The sequence below is a fragment of the Silurus meridionalis genome, chromosome 29, assembly GCF_014805685.1.
Source record: "Silurus meridionalis isolate SWU-2019-XX chromosome 29, ASM1480568v1, whole genome shotgun sequence".
Taxonomy (NCBI): Eukaryota; Metazoa; Chordata; class Actinopteri; order Siluriformes; family Siluridae; genus Silurus; species Silurus meridionalis.
In genome coordinates this window covers 7,430,451-7,451,000 of record NC_060912.1, presented here as the reverse complement: position 1 = coordinate 7,451,000, position 20,550 = coordinate 7,430,451, and the positions used below count along the sequence as shown (strand labels likewise).

Here is a 20,550-nt window from a genome sequence, read left to right as displayed (position 1 = left end):
ACAATACATAAATGTCTCTTATCAGATTTTTTTTTTAAAGTCCTCCTGTGTCCGTGCCTTCTTTTGTAGCTGGGCTTGGGACCCTCCATGGCAGAGTACTGTATACCCATTCCAACAGCTGAACACCCATGGGGCTTGTAAGGGCCTTGCTCAAAGGCCCAAGAGTGGTAGCCTTGAATAGCCAGGACTCAAACCCACAACCCTCAGATCCAAAATCCAATGCCTTAACCACTAGGCTACCACGTCCCCCCTCTTATCAAAATGCATCCCTATTGTTACCCATAGATTATGTGGCGCATCTGGTATACAAATCCCTATCTATGTATATGTTGTAATTTTAGGACCAAGGAGGAGGAGTCCCAAATATGTTTGACAGAAGAGGAGGAATTGTGTAAATGATAAAGAAATAAGAATTTTTTTTTCCATTTATATATAAACTTTCTTTCAGCTTCTCCCATTAGGGGTAGCCACAGCGGACCATCCGCATGTTTAATTTGGCACAAGTTTTTATGCTGGATGCCCTTCCTAACGCAACCCTTACCATTTATCCGGCCTTGGGACCGGCACTAAGGCTTGTACAACCTTAATGGCTGGGGTTGGTTTCTTGACCAAGGATCGAACCCGGGCCACAGCGGTGAGAGCGCCGCATCCTAACCACTAGACCACCAGGGAACCTTTTATCATTTATATATAAATATAAATTAAAAATTGGAAATAAAAATCTGTGTTGTGCATAAGATTCATGTTCTTTTTAATTATCCCATTCGACATTTAGTCCTTATTTTCTGTTATAATAACCTTCACTCTCCTGGGAACATGTTACACTAGATTCTAGCATGTGGTTGTGAGATTTGTGCTCATTTAGCTACAAGGGTGTTAGTGAAGTTAAGTACTGATGTAAGGTGAGGAGACCTGGGGTGCAGTCAGCGTTCCAATCCATCCCAGCGTTCCAATCCATCCCAGCATTCCAATCCATCCCATCCCTTCAATAGTGAGATGTAAAGACATAGCACATAATGGAAAAGTAAATAAACTTAAGGATTCCTGAAAAATAAAAACACAGAAAATACCTTAGAAAGGTCTATTGGTACATTTCTATTGAGTACCAATGAAAAGTGCTACCATTATAACTATTCCATAAAATATGCAAAATATGTACAATATGCTCTGTTACTTGAGCGTATTTAGCATATCTACCTGTAGTTGGAGATCTCTTCAACTGAAAACCACTTGCAGCAAAGGATGGCTCTGCATGAACAGCATAAATATGCCTGAGGTTACTGTGAAGGTTTAAACTCCAGAACCATGAGGATGGTTTTGGACTGTATTTAATATAAACACACTTAAATTCAGTAAACAGGGGTTAACCTCAACAATGATGGAGCTGAAATGAATGGACAGTCAGTGTCACCCAGATGAGAATGGGTTCCCTTTTGAGCTTGGTTCCTCTCAAGTTTTTTTCCCTCATACCATCGCAGATAGTCTTTTTCTTGCCACTATCGCCAATGTCTTGCTCATTAGGGATAAACCTACAAGGATAAACTCATAGGGGTTAGTTTATGATGCTAAAATTTATGGTTGTAATCTATTTCATCCTGTAAAGCTGCTTTGGGACAGTGTCCATTGTTAAAAGTGCTATACAAATAAAATTGAATGAATAGACTAATACAACATTATTAACATCTAAATCAAAGGTTTCAAAGGACTGGTGTGCCTCAATCTTTTATAATGTATGTAGGATATATGTAAGGTTTATGACAAAACGCACGACTGTACTGGAAATGATATTAAATTTGTTCTTGGTGTGAAAAGAAATAAGATTTGCTGAAACAATTTTTGTCTTTAGATATTTATTGCTTCCACATTGCAGCAGCAATTCAGTGCTCGTTTCTAATTAAGTGGTTTGCAGACCTGCCCTCTGGTAGATTTCTATCCTTTATATAACATTTGCATTGAATGCAGGATCAGTATCAAACTTCCACCAAGGTTTAATTCAAATAATTCTTTTAGATCAGTGAAAATAAATAATAAGTAGTAAGAAAGCAGTTTTACAATTTCAGCATTTGGCAGACACCTTTAGCGAGACCACCTTACAGTTTTTTCTCTTATACAATTAGGCAGTCAAGGAGCCTTTCGCAAGGGGCAGTCTTGGTGGTGCTGGGTTTTGAATTCAAACCTTCTGATCAGAAGATCCACATGTTAACCACTGTGTGAAGGAATAATGCATAGTGTGTATACAGCGTGTATGTCTGTGTGTTTCAATGTGTTAACGTGTAAAAAAAATAACATTTTGTAACAGTTCTTTAGCTTTGACAGTAAATACTTCATACTTGTACTATTATTAGAAAGGTTGGAGATGTTTAATTACACGAGCGGTGCATTAGCATGTTTTGATTTCACTGCGCTTTGAAGAAGATTCATTCTCGGTTCTGAGACAGGAGATAATTAAAAAAAGCACTGTGTTGCAGCTTGAAGATTTAACAACTGCTCTCGAATCTTAAGAATTCTACGTTCATAAGAACCTCTTTTCCAGAGCAAGTTACAGAGCAACTGACATTATACAACCCCAATTCCAAAAAGGTGGGACATGTAAAATATAATTAAAAACAGAATGCAATTTGCAAATCTTATAAACCCATATTTTATTCACAACAGGACATAGAAAACATATCAAATGTGTAAACTGAGAATATATGCCATTTTAAAAGAAAAATAAATAAGGTAATTTTTAATTGGATGGCTGCAACATGTGTCAAAAAATTTGGGACATGTTCAAACTTGTGTAGCATCACGTCTTCTCCCCACATACATCTGGAAACTAAAGTTTTGGGAGAGAAAAGTTGTCCCATATGTGTCTAATACAGGATTCTAGCTGCTCAACAGTTTTGGGTGTTCTTTGTTGTCTTTTTTGTTTTTATGATTCACCAATAATGTTTTTAAATGGTGAAATGTCTAGACTGCAGGCAGGCCAGTTCTTAACCCAGACTCTTTTAGTACAAAGACATGCTTGTAATAGATTCAGTATGCAGTTAGCATTATGTTTTGTTTTGTTTATTGTAAATAGAATATGGGTTTGGGGAATTGGAGTTGTACAACCGAGCAGTTTTGGCACTAGCAGAAGCAGCTTAGTGGTGCTGGGAATTGAACTCACAAAGTCCACAAACGCCTGAGTGACCTTTTCAAATTTTCTGTACTTCATAATGGTATTGACATGAAAACAGAAAGGAGATTAGACAAAGGCCACAGGTTTAAATAATCACATAGCTGTACATTATTTACGCATATCTAACATGATATTAGGGTTTATACTAAATGTAGTAGGAAAACCAAGATTTCTGTTAGTCTACTTTCTACAGGAGGTATGGATTTTTTCAATTAAAATGGTGGGTGATTTACATTTGCTTTAGAATGAATGAAAAGTATACTTCATAGGTGATCAATAAATTTGTCCAAAAATTTAAACAAACATTTTAACATTTCTAACAAATTTAGAATACTCTGGATAAAAAAAAATCGAGTAGTAAAGTAAAAACTAATTGAGGTGTGTCTGTTTATGGGTTCCCTAAATTTTCAATAATTGCTTTATGAACTTATTTCTCTGTTTTTTGTTGAATGCATCATGAAAGTCAAAATGTAAGAGTCTTTTAAACAGCGTTTGTGCACTTTCTTATGAACGAAGAGTTCTTCATGTTAAGTGACTCGAGAGCAGCTGTTTAATCTACAAGCTGCAACACAGTGCTTTTTCAATTATCTTCTCTGTCTCAGAACCGAGTCTGAATCTTCTTCAAAGTGCAGTGCAATCAAAACATGCTAACGCACCCCTCATGTAATTAAAAATCTCAAAGCTTTCTGAAAATAGTAAAAAAAAAAAAGTAGAAAAGTAGCTAAAAAAGACGGTCAAAGCTAAAAAAAAAAAGATTTTTGACATTTTTTTTCGACATGGTAAAACACACACACACATGCACACAATATACACACATTGTATGTCAATTAATTTCAGAAATGAGGGATTGAAGCGCACAAGTCTTTGGCTACCTCATTTTCTGCTTTAGTAGAAATATTACTTCAAATATTTATTTTTTGGCTCCAGTGACTACTTTAGTTAACCAACTTTCCCAAATGATATGTTATATGTAAAATAGAACAAATTAGAACATTAGCAAGTGGAAACAGCTCTTGCCAGCTAATTTGTTATATTTCTTGTTTTGAATTTCTTGGAACTTGGTTTGAAGTGAGTTTTCCATTTGACAGTAAGAACTTCATAATTCTACAGCCACCAATGAGGTAGAGGGAGGGCTTCCTCTGAACAACATGCCTCCACTGAGACATGTGAAGACAGGCAGAGGAGGAGAAATCACACTCTGATTGACAGAAGAAGACGAGTTTCACTGTGACTGACAGAGGAGGAGGAGTCATTGTAATCGACACCATGCTTGATAGAGAAAGAAGTCACTGTGAGTGACAGAGGAAGAGGAGCCTCGATGCAATTAAGAGAGGAGTTATCTCACTTGCTTAATAGAGGAAGCGAAGTTTAACAGAAGAGGAGGAGTTTCAATGTAGTTTACAGAGAAAAAGGAGTCTAATTGTGATTGACAAAAGAAGTAAAGTTTCACTGTAACTGACAGAAGATGGGGAGTCTGTCCCATTGTAGTTGACAGAGGAAAAGTGTCACTGTGATTGAAAGAAGAGGAGGAGTCTCACTGTGATTAAAAGAGTTAAAAGAGTGTCACTGTGATAGGCAGAGGAAGGGGAGTCTCAATTTAATCAAGAGAGGTCATTTCACTTGCTTGATGGAATAAGAGAAGTCTCACTATGATTGACAGAAGAGGGGGAGGAGTCTCAATGTGATTGATAAAGAAAGAGGAGAAGAAATCTCACTGTAATTGATAGAGGAAGAGAAGTCTATGTGTGACTGACAGAGAAGGAGTCTCAATGTAATTAACAAAGAAAGAGAAGAACTTTTATTGTGATTGACAGAGCAGGAGGTGGAGTCTCACTGTGATTGACAAAAAAACAGGAAAGGATTCATTGTGACTGGCAGATTAAGATTAGGAGGAGTCTCACTGTGATTGACAAGAGAAGTCTAAGTGTGATTGACAGAAGAGGGTGAGGAATCCTACTGTGATTGACAGAAAAGTCATTATGTGATTGACACAGGAGGAGGAGTCTTACTGGGAATGACAGAAGAGGAGGAGGGGTCTCACTGTGATTGATTGGCATATTTCTTTCACAACATTTTGCCCATGTGAGACTTTGAGTTCATGTATTGAGGAAATAAATATTATTTTACATCAGTTTCCATTTCTATTTCCCAAGACCATGACAGCTGCTATAAATTTCCATCCTGAGACGGTGTCCTCTCACAGTCACCACGATGAAGAAATGGACCGTTCAACTCCACAGTTTCAGACTTAAGCCTTGAAGTCGTACGTCATAACATAATCCTGTATGTTAATCAGACTGTGCATTAATCAGACACTGAACAGGTGGCAGACATCACTTTTGTTAGGCGGGAATAGAGAAAGGTGTGCCTCACCTGCTGAGGAAGTGTGTGTGAAAGAGGAAGTGTTGAACCCTGTCCACCGTGAAGCCCAGGGCACCAGCTGTCTCTCTTTCTCACCTGAGCTTGTGGACAAGTGTGGTGCCACCTGCCATGCACCTGCTCCTCACACAACCTGCTGAGCACGAGCACCGGGAGAGCATGCGGATGCTTTACACTCCCTCACACTCACTCAACACACACTTTGCCTGTCTCAAGTTCACACTGCAGTGCATCTCCCCAATGAGTTACACACTTACATACGTGCATGTATAGGACACACTGGAGTCTATCACAGACAGGTCTCCATGGCCAACCCAGATGTTTAAACACACACTAATCCAGATGTCAGGGTCAGAGGAATTAGAAAGGCATGTTAAACTGGAACAAGACAAACACACAGTTGTAATCAGATGCAGAGTTAATGAACATGTTACACACAATCTGTAGCTTGGACAATTCAAATCCTGTCAAAGATTTGGTTGTGAAAATATTTCTTTAACCGCTTGATATTTTTAACTTTTTTTTTTTTAATTCAGTGTTCCAATTCATCCCAAGAGCTCAACAGCAGCAAGATCTTCCACTCCAGCATATGTAAACCAAATCCCTATGGCTTTGCCCACAGGGGCATTGTCATGCTGGAACAGGTTTGGGTCTCCTAGTTCAAGTGGAAGGAGAATTTCCTGCAACTGTATCCATTTAAAGGAAGAATCACATATGGCTGGAAAGTCAGGTGTCCTAGTACTTTTTCCTTTTGCATGTCTGTCTACATAAGCTTGTATTGAGCAAAATTTCACAGTGTGTGCATTACAAATCTTTGTTACATTTAGAAGGGGTTTTTGCTGGTACACACTTTTGGCAATCTTGTATCTTTCTGCTGCCAGCTGCAATAATAAAATATCTATGTCTAGTTTTTAGGATTAGTCTAAAATATTTATATACACATGCCCCACTAACCAAAAGTCACTCCCACTTAATTCAGGCACTGGAAGTGGTGGGACATGAACTTTGGGGTAACAGGAGCCTCCTCCTTAATTCTTCTTACTAATACTACAGATGCTCAGAACCTTGGGACATGTATTTCCATTTTCTATCAAAATGGTTCTGACCCATCGAGCATTAACAACATTAACTGGATCGGACCACACGGGGCAGCCTTTGCTCCCCTCGTGCATCAATGAGCCTCGGCCCGCCCATGACCCTGTCGCCCGTTCACCACTGTTCCTTCCTACTGACCACTGAGGACTGGGAACATCCCACAAGAGGTGCAGTTTTGGAGATGCTCTTTACCCATTTGTCTAGACATCACAATTTGGCCCTTGTCGCCATTTTTCTTGTTACTAACACACCAACTTTGAGGACAAAATGTTCTCCAGGTGTCTATTAAATCCCACCCACTAACAGGTGCCATGATGAAGTTATAATCAGTTATTCACTCACCGGTCATAATGTTATAATGTGATAAAGTTATGCCTGGTCTGTGTATGTGTACTAGTGGAAGTGGTAGCTCAGTAATTAATGCTCTGGGTTACTGATCAGAAGGTTGGGGATTCAAGGCTCAGTACCTACAACACTGCCTGTGTTAGGCTCATGAGCAAGGGTGCTTTATCACAACTAAACCTGCATTCTGACCCCAACAAACTGGGATATAGGAAGAAAAAAAATCACTGTGCTGTAATATATATGTGGCAAATAAAATCCTATCACTTTAAGAAAAAGAAAAAAATAGAGGTGGGGTAGCAAAATAGAGATAAAGATCCCTTATTATTATTATTATTATTATTATTATTATTATTATTTTATTTTATTTTTTATTTTTTGCTGGAAAGTGCAGGAAACAGTTTCAAAAAAATAAAAAATAAATGAATAAAAAAAGCTTTAGAATGATGAGGTTAATTCCATAGCTCCAAATCAAAAATGTCACCATTGCATTACACTATCTGGACGGAATAACTGCTCCTCACCCAGGCCTAAGGTTCAAGGTCAGAATCAATGCATAACTTCAACACGTCCATTTATTTTATTTTATTTTTTTTTTTTTTCAGTATGCACAACTTTGGTTGAAATATTGCTTAGGTCTGTAGTTAAGTCGGAGCTCTGAATACCAATAGGCCGTGGTGTTCATAAACATCAACGTCCAAATCAATAAGAATGCATACGTATGTTTCACTGAGAGGAATTATGCTCAGCATCGAATATAATTTCTCAGCTTGTGAAAATTCCTCAGGCACTTCTCACAGCTCAAGGGAAGTGAGATAATCGATGTGGTACATGTGTTAATATTTGCAGGCTGTGTGTTTGAATCATAATTCAGGGCTCTGATGTTAATGGCTTTAGTGCAGAACTGTGAAGATAAAAGCTGTATGAGCTTGATAAAAGTGCCTGATGCCGCTCATTCTATTCATGTGTGTGTGTGTGTGTGTGTGTGTGTGTGTGTGTGTGTATGTGTGTGTGTCATGTGTCAGTTGGAAATCAGCCAGATACTCTTTCTGCAGTGTGGTGAAATGGTGGAGAATGACATTTTTTTTTTCTAACCAACTGACATTTCTTACAACTGACATTCCCACAGTGGATTATAAAATAGAGGCAGATTTAGATCATGTATTAATATATACAGAACATATTTATTCATGATTTGGCCTATTATGGCAGGTACTCTCTCTCTCTCTCTCTCTCTCTCTCTCACACACACACACACACACACACACACACACACACACACACACATGTGTATATGTATATGTATATACCTCACACCCTACATCAGTATCTGATTGATTGTACCACAAATCTCCACAAGCAAACTCCAAAATCCAAAGTAACGTCTCCATAAGAGTGGAGGTTTAATTATTCTAACTATTCTAGGTGGAATGGGATGTTCAAATTCATTCACATTCATGGCATTTGGCAGCCCTTATCCAACATCTTATATCATTCATACAACTGAGCAGCTATTGAGTTAAGGGCCTGGCTCTAGGGCCCAGTTGTGGCAGTAGGGTGTACATTCAGAGAATTTGGCAGAGCCCATACAGCTACATCTGAGCAATTGAGGGTGAAGGACCTTGCTCAAGGAAAAATACCACAAAGATACCACCAAACACATGAATCTCATGGTCAGGTGTCGAGATATATGTATACGTATGTATATGTATATACATATATACGTATAAGACACCTGACTTTATCAGTATTAGACCATGTACCCAAATACATATTCATATATTCCTTCATTTGGTGTTTTGACAATGCTAATAGAAAATGCATCCTAACATAAGGTTTCAAAATTTCCCATGTGTTCATCTGGGATGAGTTTGGTACCTGGTAAGTCCTACACACTCTATTAAGACACATTTGATCAATACTACTACATCACATGCAGTGAATCTTCCCTTTAACAGCAAGTGACCCTGAAATACTAGTAATATACTAGAAATATCCATCTAGTAATACAGAACCTGACCCTGAATTATGACTTTAAGGTTATATCATAAAAAAACATAATAACCACTATGCTACAACAACGGCTCCAGGAGGCAAAAATAAAGGAACAATGTAGCACCTGATATGCACATATCAGTGTCTCACACACACACTACCATGTGTCACTATTGTGCTGAGAATGATGCATTGTGCAAATAATTACTGGTCACTGGTGGTCCCTTTCCATTGATGGATGAGGTAGCAGGCGGCTGATACGTACATTGTCCAGGGCAATAGATGGGCTACAGTCAATATCTACACACATACAAACTGACCTATATAGAAGCTTTCCTTGAATTGATGGCCAGTGTGGACTAAAAGCGTACTGTAGTAAACTTGAAGATGGATGTTATATTCAGTTTTACCATGGCAATGTTGAGTTCTTGAATTTAACGAGTTGCTAGCCCAATCACATTTCAAATAGCAAGATTATATTAAACTTTATTGTTTCTAGAGTACCGGATTATGCAGGCGTTTATGGCAAACACTCTATATTCTAAACCATAACTGTTGTTACATATTAAGTATAGATGCTGGACAATTTATACATTACCAATCTTATTGAAATATACTGTATGAAATGTGTAGCATTAGAAAAACAGATGGCATTATAGCACTAAAAAATATTGCTCACAATTGCCTAAGATATTAACATTACATAAGTGTGGCATGAAAATCTATAACTATAGCTATATCATCTATATCTATATCGTGGACCAGCTGTTTAACACTCAGAGGGCGGAGCTTTATAGTTTGAGGCCACAGGCAGAAATAATCTTCTGTCTGTCACTGTATTAGTAGTAATAATAGTAGTATATTGCACTTTTGTACACAAATGTAAATGTAAATGTAGTATATGTATTCATTCCTTCATTCATTCATTTAATTGTTGTATATTTAACTTCATGAACACTATTTTCTGACCAATCAGACTCAAGAATTATATAGTTTTTGAATGCTCAACACTACTTTTCTGAATTTTCTCCATTTCCTGTTTCCTGCCACTGTATATGTCCATCTGATGACACACAACTGATTCAAATTCCAGTTGTGGCATCTGTGAGGTCTTGATACCATCAGACATCCCCATTTCAACCATCAACAATCTTCTAGCGGTCACATACAGTATAAGCAAAGATCAGCAAAGGACAGTAAAATGATTTTTGTTGTAGTTTTGAGGATTTATTTTGTCCTCAATACAAAAACTAATTAGATTTATTCCTGGAATAAACATACTAGCTTTACTTTGTGTAAACATCATATATGAACCATTTATGCTTCTAGCACATAGGTGTGAAAATGGAGTAATAGAGTCATCTGTGCAAATGATGTTCCTCTCCAGCTCCATCACTACACATGCATAACAGAGTGGAGGCAAACACACTTTCTGTAATGGGCTTTCAGAAGCGAGTGCTTTCAGACTGACTGACTGTAATCACACTACGGTTGTGCTCCATAATGAGAGCCATTGTGTTTGGGCCACCTGGCTGTACTCGAGAAAGAGTGTCTCCGAATGCTGCGAAAGAGCAGAAGCAAAATCGTCTTTGAATACTTTATTTTTGGTAAACACTTTTCCAGGAAACATTGCTGGTTTTGTCTTGTTTTTTTATGCTTCTACAGAACATGGCTGTTGCCAGACAGGTTGTCCAGACACGCACACAAGACTGCTTATCTCAGCATGTGTACACCCTAAACACAGGCATATTCACATACACACACCAAAATCACCACTGCCACCTATAGGATGCATGTGAAATTGAAGCCAGTGCCCCACCCCCACCAGGTTCATGAAAGAACCGAGATCCAATTCTGAGTTATTTAAGATTTAGTAAAATTATGATTATTGAAATAATTCGAAAAGATAATAAAGTATATCTTGTCTGAATACATCTTGTGTGGCTTTGAAGCATGCTTAATAAAATGTTTAATTCTACATTTATTTTTTACATATTCTTTTATTTTGTGAGGTATTACAGACAAGAATGCAATATCTGGATTGCAAGAGCCAGAAACCTAAATGAGTTAAAAAAAAAACTGTCAGGTCATCACTGAATTTCACTCACACACTCACAAGATAAGCTCTCACAAAAGCCCGTTGGCTTCGTTAGCATGTGGCAATCGAAGTGTAAAGTGGCTGGGTGCTGCGGCTTGGGGTGCGTCAGGCTATGATAATGCTGTGCCACACTGTTCTGCTGAGTGCAGCTTTCTGCTCGGGTCCTGGCACAGAGGCTGGAAAACAACATTCAGATCTTATCGGTTTCGTGCTAAAGTAGCTCGTTCTCCCCCTCCAGACGCCACCACTCCTCGCCTGGAGGTTATACAATAAGAATGACTTAGCTAAACAAAAGTGAAAGGACATACCGAAAACAAGTGGTGCCTGGTGGACGGAGATTAGGAGCATGTGTTAAAGCGTGCAGGAAAGAGCGAAGGGAGGGGAAAGAACGGGGCACGTAAATAGCATGAACGACGCTTGGCCCTGTCTGTCGTGCCTGCCAAATTTTTATTGGCATCTCATCCATATAGATAGATACGACTGCCTGAAATATCAAGTGTCTGTATCTCTTTTTTTTGTTTGGAGATTTCATTTAACTCTCACCATGCTGCATTTTCGTTATTCATAATTGTTCATTGTTTTAGTGTATATTTATTTAAAATTTTATTTCATGTTCTGGTTTACTGTCATTATTATTATTATTATTATTATAATTATTATTAACATCCCAATCCCCATTACTGTTATAATAACCTCAATCTCCATGGAACATAGATAAATCTGCTTGAGGCGATTTTGTGGAGATTTAGCCAAAGGGTGTAGTAAGAAAAGTGAGGTACTGATGTAGGGTGAGGAGGCCTGAGGTGCAGTCAGTGTTTCAATTTACTTCCAGTTTAATTTGTGCACAGGAGCTTTGTCATGAAAGAACTGGTATGAGCCTCTGAGAACAAGTAAAAGGATAATGTAACGCTACCTCATTCAATGAAATCCTATACAATAGTGTGCTTTCAACTTTGTGGTATCAATTTGGGGAAGAACCATGTTTGTTTGGGAAACCCAGATGTCCTGATACTATTGTTCATGTAACATACATGGCCACATGACCTTTCTCCAGCCTATTCTGAGCATTCCAATTGATCAGAATTATAGTTTTCCAGTTACATAAGGTCAAAATGGTCACAATTCCCTTAGACTTCCATTGATATATATACTGACTGTTATAACTCAACCATTTCAAGCTACAATTACCAAACCAAACAAGCAGTTTCCTTCAGGCTGTATTTTGTCCAACTGATCACATGTACATGCACAGGTTTTTTCCCATAGTGGCCAAACATTTCAAAACTTTCATAAACTTATATGAAGGGAATATTCACAACCTGCCTTGAAATGTTTAAGAATGTTCAAACTCCAACTGCCCAAAAAAAGCAAGTGCATGCATACTGCCTGAAGGCCTTGTTTTCTTCCTTTCACCTGTAACATACGCTCTCATTTCATCTATCTCTCTCTATCAACCCACCACTAGGACATACACTCCCTATCCATCTTTTAATCTGCCAATAGCACACACACACACACACACACACACACACACACACACACACACACACACACACACTCTCTCCCAATATTTCTTTTTTTTTCAGTCGATCTGTATCACTCTTTACTCCTGCCATCTTTCTACTAATACCACTCTCTCTCCATCTATCTATTAGTGTCACTCAATTCATTCGGCATTTGGTATTCATAAAAATGGCAGAAAAAACATTTGCACCTTAAATGTGTGCAATTTCATGCATAAGGCTTTTAATCATATAATCATACTATATGTGGAATGCACTGTCGAGTTTAAATTGCTTATTATTTTTTCCCATATATGGCGTTTAGCAGACCCCCTTTATCCAAAGTGACTTACTAAAGAGCTTTGGAGTCTCCATCAGAAATACATCCACAACTTAATGTACTAGGACTATCCCATTTAGTGATGGCCAGATGTTTTATATTTGTGTTATTATTTAAAAAAATAATAATAACATAGAAAGCTTGTAAAACATAAACCCATATAAAAAAAATCATAGCAAAATATATAAAATATATGGTGTGTAAATGAAGGATGGACTACGCTATCTAAATCAGAATAGCAGGCACTTCTGTTTTTCAGTCATTTAATGCTCCCAGATGTTTGTGCACTTGACCTTTATGGAGTCTTGTACGTTTTGTCAAAAGATCCTGTTGCAAATTATGGGTTATCAATATATACATGAATAAGAAGAAAATCTGCATTTTTGTTTAGTTTAAATATTTAGTTTGGTTTGCCTTACACAAACAGTTAAATACCTTTTCACTGAAAAATAAGCCCCAATGTACCTTGAGTTAAAATGCAACTGACTGTTTAAATGTCCTCTAATTAACTGTTTGGAAAGCTTGAACAGATCTGTCACAGCTCACATTGCTCATAAAATTTGCAATAGGAACTGCTGCAATGTTGTTTTCTACCAGCACTGGGTCTCATTTTCAGTTTTCCATATGGATATGTGTGTAGGTTTTTCAGAATCAGAATTAGCTTTATTAGCCAAGTGTGCTTGAGCATAAAAGGAATTTGTTTCTGTTTAAGAGTGAACCAACAGGGCACAATTAATATCCAGGCACTGCACAGCAATGTGGGACAGAAATAAGACACAGTTTAATTCAACATGATTACAACCAACTCAAGTGAATGGCCAAGCATCAAAGACAGTACACTGGCATAGAATATAAGTTAGTAGAACCCTAATTTCCACTGGGACACTGTAAAATGTAAATAAAAACAGAACATAATTATTTGCAAATCTCATAAACCCATTTGTCCCTCAGGAACTTGAGCTGCATCAACAACGCTTTGGGAACGCTTCTGCATTGTCCACCTTCTGAATCATTTATTTAATCCGTCCAATGGAAAGGGGGGATCAAGACAGCCTGTGTATTGCTTGCTTGGAAGTGGAGCACGCTAAGTCGGTTTGCCGAAGGAGCTGACTGCGCAGATTGCGCTCGCATGTCTATGCGAACGCTCCGCTACCGGTGGGAACTCTTCGAGGAGGGTGTCCCTGCTTCTCGTGGTTCTGGCCCTGCTCTCGCTGAGGCGGAGCGGCATGCTAGTTTGCAGGGGTCACAGATGGACCTGGCAAAGAAGTCTGGAGGCAGGCTGGTTTGTCCCTTTCTTATTCCTCACCTGTCGGTTTCAGCGCTCGTGTGCAAGATGCAGTTTCTTCCCCTTGCGGCAAGCATCCTGCTCTGACTCACTTCCTACAAGAAGGGGGGCATCGCCATCTGTTACAAGGACCTACTGGATGTAGTCTCTCAGGCCGTAGCCAAGCTAGATATAGACTTGCCGGCCGATTAGCATTACAACCTCCGAACCGGGGGTTGGCATTCTTTCCGGACCTGCACACTGAGGTGTCCAGGTCCTGGGCTAAGCCTTTTTCTTTAGTCCTAGAGTATCTCTATACACAAATATCGTTGGACTAAAGGAGTGTGGTTACAGGTTGATGCCCCAGGTTGAGGAGACTCTGGCTAGCTATCTCTCCCCAGGTGTCTCGTCATACCTCAAAACCCCGGTGCTGCCCACCAAGCTTCTTCAAAATATGTCGGCGCTGGTGGGCAAGGCATATGCCTCAGCAGGTCAAGCTGCAGCGTGCCTGCACACATGGCAGTGTTGCAGGCCTATCAGGTTGATCTGCTGCTAGAGCTGGACGTAGGGGGCCTTTCAGGTGGCCAGGAGGTCCAGGAGCTGGCTCTAAGTGCCACTAAAGAGACCGCTGGGGCCATTGACCGGTTAACGGTCGCACTTGTTTCTGCCGAAAGGAATTTATGGCTCACCCTGTCAGATCTTTCTGACAGAAATAGGTCCTATCTGCTGGACACGCCTCTAGTTCCAGGGCTGCTCAGCCCGAAGTTCAACCCAGCACCTCCTGACATCGAGAGGTTCAGAAACAGAGCCCCCTACTTGGCATCCTGTGCGACGCTTTGGGTCGAAGTCCTGAAAAATTATGGATCTGAGGACCATAATTTTCAATAAGAGGGCTTTAGCTAAGAAATCCTGACATATATTATTCTGGGGGCTTCACCAGAATATCCTGTCCAGCCCCGGCGGCCTCAGGGAGCTGGTCCATTAACCCTCCACCGAGTGCCCTCCTCGGTTTTTGCCCGGTACCTGGAGGACTTGCTGCCTCTCAGGAGGCCCCTAGAGCTGCACCAGGGTGTAGCTCTAGCTTTAGGCTCACCAGAGACTGATTCCCTCAAGAGACCACCTGGCAGCCTGGGAAGCTGTAGACAGAGGGTCTACAGCTGAGGAGGAGGACAACATTTGTTTCTAAACAAACTGAATTTGTACAAATGCAACATTTCTTGTGTAAAAATAATTGGAACTATTTAGGAATAAATCGATTTATATCCACACCAATAAAGCATAATGTGGATTTTCAAGCCTAACTACAGCATTTTTGTTGACATTGCTGCCCTTACATGGACGAGTGCTTTCAAGAAGACAATTTATGAGTAAAGGAATCGGATTCATGAGACCACTTGGATTCATGAGACTACTGTAAGATGTGTCAGAAATTCATCAGATTATCTGGCAGCCTAATAGCACACCATTAGGGCAATTAATCAGCTCTCGCTGGTCGTGAGCGTCGAATGTAACTGCAACTATTTGAAATGTGCCGATTTTCTGAAAATTGACCGGATTAGGTTGAACAATCTGGGTTTTCATTTTAATGCAATGACATAATTGCTGCAAAAGCTGAACAAACTGAACTAACTGTGCAATTTACATCAGATTGTGAATAATTAGCAGCATATGAGTGTGTGGCTCTCATGGAGTGTTAATATTAGAGTTACAAATGACATCTGGAATGCAGTAAATGCAATAAAGTGCTGGTGCAAGTAATGCGGGAGGGGGAGAGGAGAGCCTTACATAGCATATGCATGTTAGTCTCTGTGTTTATGCTCGAGGACTACTGTTCTGTGAATACCAAGCGGACGTGGAAGAAAAGAAAAACAAGTGGGTTTTGTAGAAACAGATGTCGAGGAGTTGAAGTCACATCAAAACCCCTGTGGGAAAGCTTTGGGGATCTGATGAACAGAATCTGGCGGCGTTTTTATAGGTGCACATTTATCCATAGTCAAAATTGTCTTTCTCCTAATGTCAGTAAGTACTCCCAGATGAGACTGTGACTGTCCTTAAATATGATGTTGCTAGAATAATCCCATGCTGGTAGTCAGGATAGAGATTCAAATTGGTGAACTTGGAATGAGTAGTGCAGGAAGTGTTGCTGAAAAATTTATTTGAAAAAAAATCTGCATTGAGGTATCTAAGAATAGCTGAAATCTAAAAATAGCTTTTCTAAAGTTTACAACATAATGTATTGTAGCATAAGTATTGGGACACCTGACTGATGTTAAATGTTCGTGCAAAAGACATATTTAGGCATTTATATCAGCTCCGTAATAATAGTGAGAAAGATTATAAAGAAGACTCCTGTTAAGCCAAACTACATATACATATGTTCTATACTATAGACTTAGTCTTTCCATTATTTCAGCTGGTAGCAGAACAAGACATCAATGCCAATAGTGTTGCAGCAGCAATGGACACTAACACACCTTCTACATGTGCTAAGTAAAACACAGATTTGTAATGCACACACTTTAAAATTGCTTATCATGTGCTTGTGTAAACAGACATGCAAATTCGACTAGTGTTTGTTTTTCCCATGCTTCGATTGTGCAAGAGAAGTGTTCATAGAGCAAAATAAAACATACAGAACATAAGTCTTGTGTTTAATAGGTCAGGCCATTCCAAACCATTTAAACCATATTTCCATGAAGCTTTTGTGAGATACTGTATGTCTTTTTATGATAGCCGGACATTCTTGGAATCGTTTTTTAATAAATGTCCTAGGAACATTACCTTTAAGCAAATTGGATGTGATGCTAGCAGCAATATGACTAGCATTAGCATTTATGTAGATATAATTTAACTACTGGAGCATTAAGGACAAAATATTTATGAACTAATGTTAATATCTTTTTTCTAGCTTTGTAAACACAAATTCCCCTCAGTGAATTATTATTGGGACAAACGATTGTTGAAATAAGACTTTTAGCATTTTTTTCTAAAGATTTAGGACAAAGCCTTTGAGAATTGCAACATTTGTTAATGTGATAGCAAATTACCTCTAGATACTTGTAAAGATTATATGCTGTCTCTAAGATGTCATATTATTAAAGACCTCAATAGAGAATGATGTTAAATCAGTCTATACAACAATGGAAAGATTGGATTTATTCATATATTTAATTTATTCTTTTCATCCCTGCATTAAAAACCAATATCGGAAACATATAAAGCAGCAGTAGCTTAGCATTAATTATCAGAAGGTTGCAAGTTTAAATCCCAGAGCTGTCCATAAGCCAGTGTTTTGGCCTTGAGCAAGGCCACTGGTGTCACATTTTCTCTCTATGATTCGCTTTCCACTTCCTACCGCAATTCATTCCCAGACTACTGAGCTGCATGCTTCGATTGAATGCTGTTTCACTTTAAAGGAAAATAAATCCCTCCAAAAAAAATACATATCTGTTATGAAAATGTTTTGAATGCAAGGGTTTGCATGCAGTAGTTAAGTCATCATCCGGAACCGTTTATTAAAAGCTAATTAACGTGCATTAAGTGAGCTAATGCTAAAATCCGTTTCCAGTGAGGTCTGAGTATTACATGCCGAGTTTCAGCAGTTAGCACAGCAGATTTAGATGAATACATGGTTCACACATTGCTCGGCAGCAACCCAGCATGGGCACCCTGCTGCTATCTCATTAATGGGCATTTGCCTCCCCTAATATTAACATTTAAAAGACAAAGAGATGGAAAACTGCAGGAACAGAAAAAGAGTAAGACAGAAAGTCATCTGTGCACCAAATATAATTAGAATTTTAATGGGCAGAAGAGGTAATGAAAGAGAGAGAGAGAGAGAGAGAGAGAGAGAGAGAGAGAGAGAGAGAGAGAGAGAGAACTGAAAACCCACAATATCCCTTTACATCTGCTTGGGTTTCTGATCAGTGGACTAAATTTAAAAAAGTATCCATACATATATTAACCCAGCCTTGAAGCCCAAAGCCACTGATTTAACCTAAGCACATAAAACATACTTTGATCAGACATTAAACAAGCTTCAGTATGTGCTTTAAATTCTCTGGAAAAAAAAAATACCCATACCTTGTACATAATTGAGTAGCCGATAGCAATCAGTAATGTGCGCCATCTTGTAGACACCGCTTTGAACCACAGGAATTGATTCGTATGCGCTGAGCGTTCATTCGATCAAATTCATCTGTGCCTTCGAGGGTAGTGCATCCTCCAGAATCACAACAACCTCTGGCAGCTTTCATCAAAAGTGGACAGAACTAGATTTTGTTCGAAGCGAGACCTACATGCCTTCTAGACCTATTAAAGGAGTACAAATGTCTATGAAGGTAGATCATCTTTAATAAAACATTAAAAGTTTGCGCTGCTGTAGGAATATAATCAACAACAGCAAGGCAGAGGGTTTTCTTTTTATCATCCCAAACACTTTACTGTAACATCATGTCCTGAAGTGTTCTGTTCATCTTATTTGACTGTTCTTTGCATCCCAGTGATGTTAGGAAGCTGGGGTCAGAGCACATAATCAGCCATTGTTACAGTGCCATGGAACCCAGAGGGTTAAGAGCCTTGCTCAAGGGCCCATAGAGTGGCATCTTGGCGATACCAGTACTTGAACCCCTGTCTTTCCCATCAGTAACCCAAAACTTTAACCACTGAGTTACCACTTCCCTGACAAGAAGCTGGAGGCACACTGGGAGAATCAAACATGTTCCAGCATGACAATGCCCTTGTTCACAAAGCCAGCTCCATGAATATATGCTATATATATGGGTTGTAGTGGAAGATCATGCGTGGCCTGCTATAAATCTCTGACCCCAACCCTACTGGACACCTTTCAAAATAATTGGAATGCTGACTACTCAACAGGCCTCCTCACCTCACATCAGTACCTGACTTTCCTATGGTTCTTGTGGCTGAATGAGCACAAATCTCCACAAGCACACTCCAAAATCTAGTAAAACATCTTTCCAGAAGATGTTCCAAAATCTAGTTGAGCAACTTCCCAGAAGAGTGCAAATAAATCTTATTCTCAGGTCTCCACAAGATTTTGTCAATATAGTGTTTCATTTCTATATTTATTTCTATTTATAATTACATATGCAGCTTGCAGATTACATAATGCTGCAGAGCGTCTGTGGAACAAGTTACTCCCTCTTGTCGGTTTCATTATAACAGCTGTCAGCATTCATGTCAATTCGTTACCAGCCAATTTTTTTTTCTTCTTTTTCTCAAAAAAATGGTAAACAATTTCTTTTCAGTGAGAATGAAGAACTAACCATCACTGTGGTTATTTTTTTAAAGCAATGGGTTCACTCAAACCCATTGTTTGTGAGATCAATGCCCTGGGGTTCCATGAAATTATGAAGAGCTTTGAGGATGTATTTGGACTGTAGTTAATGTCAACAATCTGCTACACTGACTCAGGACGACAGTTTACATTTGATCACCATCATTGCGCACCTCTTTTGTCTTGTTCCTCTTAATGTTTCTTTCTTATGCTACCTCAGGGGGTTTTTCCTTGCCACACTCACCACCAGCTTGCTCATCAGGGACAAACTTACACTTATAAAGAACATATTCATGTTTATTACCACATTATCTGTGTAAAGAGCCACTTTTGAGCAAACCCTGCCCTGTTCTCTCTCAATTTTGCCTCAGTTTGGTTTCCAAATGTATCATTTCACAGAATATAAAAATGTAATGATGACATGTTATTTGCTGACCCTATTTGTAGAACTGCTGACTTACACAAAGCTGGCTGGGTTGGTTTAACACCCTGATGTTTGTATTGTGACAGTCCTGTTGACCATCACAGTGTTGTGATGGTCACTTTACAGGTCCAGGCTTCCATCATCAGGGAATCTGTCATAGACTTTAATTAGTGTTAATGTAACACTGTCAACTTGACAATGAGTTGTATGCATCACTGTAGACCTCATGACCTGTTGAGTAATATATCATAATAAAGGCAGGTTAAATAGTAAAGTGTGTACTGAAATGCATCTCAAAAAGGTTTTATCATGCAGAGAAAGTATTGAAATATGCTTTGTGGCATTACATACAACACCATGGGATAATTGACTGTCACAGAGAGATGTTATTTTCCAGCTCTTATGGTAAACTTCTCTTTCCTGTTCTCTCACTGAAAGGGACAGAGAGAGAGAGAGAGAGAGAGAGAGAGAGAGAGAGAGAGAGAGAGAGATGACAGCCTTCAGCGACACACATCTAGTTCACCACTGTGGCATTTTTCCAGCACCACTGCTGACATGCTACATTCATTGCACTGTCAGTGCTGTACTAGTGCTGAGAGAAACTCTTGCAGCTCAGCTGAAATATTATATAAACCAGCATTTTAACTAG

At 39.0% G+C, this 20,550-nt stretch overlaps 1 long non-coding RNA gene across 1 annotated transcript; it reads right to left on the bottom strand.

The window, feature by feature from the left end:
• Positions 1-1,412: 1,412 nt before the first annotated feature.
• LOC124382294 lies at positions 1,413-11,429 on the bottom strand. Its single transcript, XR_006925008.1, has 3 exons — positions 11,381-11,429; positions 11,091-11,248; positions 1,413-1,529 (listed from the first exon to the last, which is right to left on the bottom strand). It is a non-coding gene; the product is annotated as an uncharacterized LOC124382294 (long non-coding RNA).
• Positions 11,430-20,550: the final 9,121 nt, after the last annotated feature.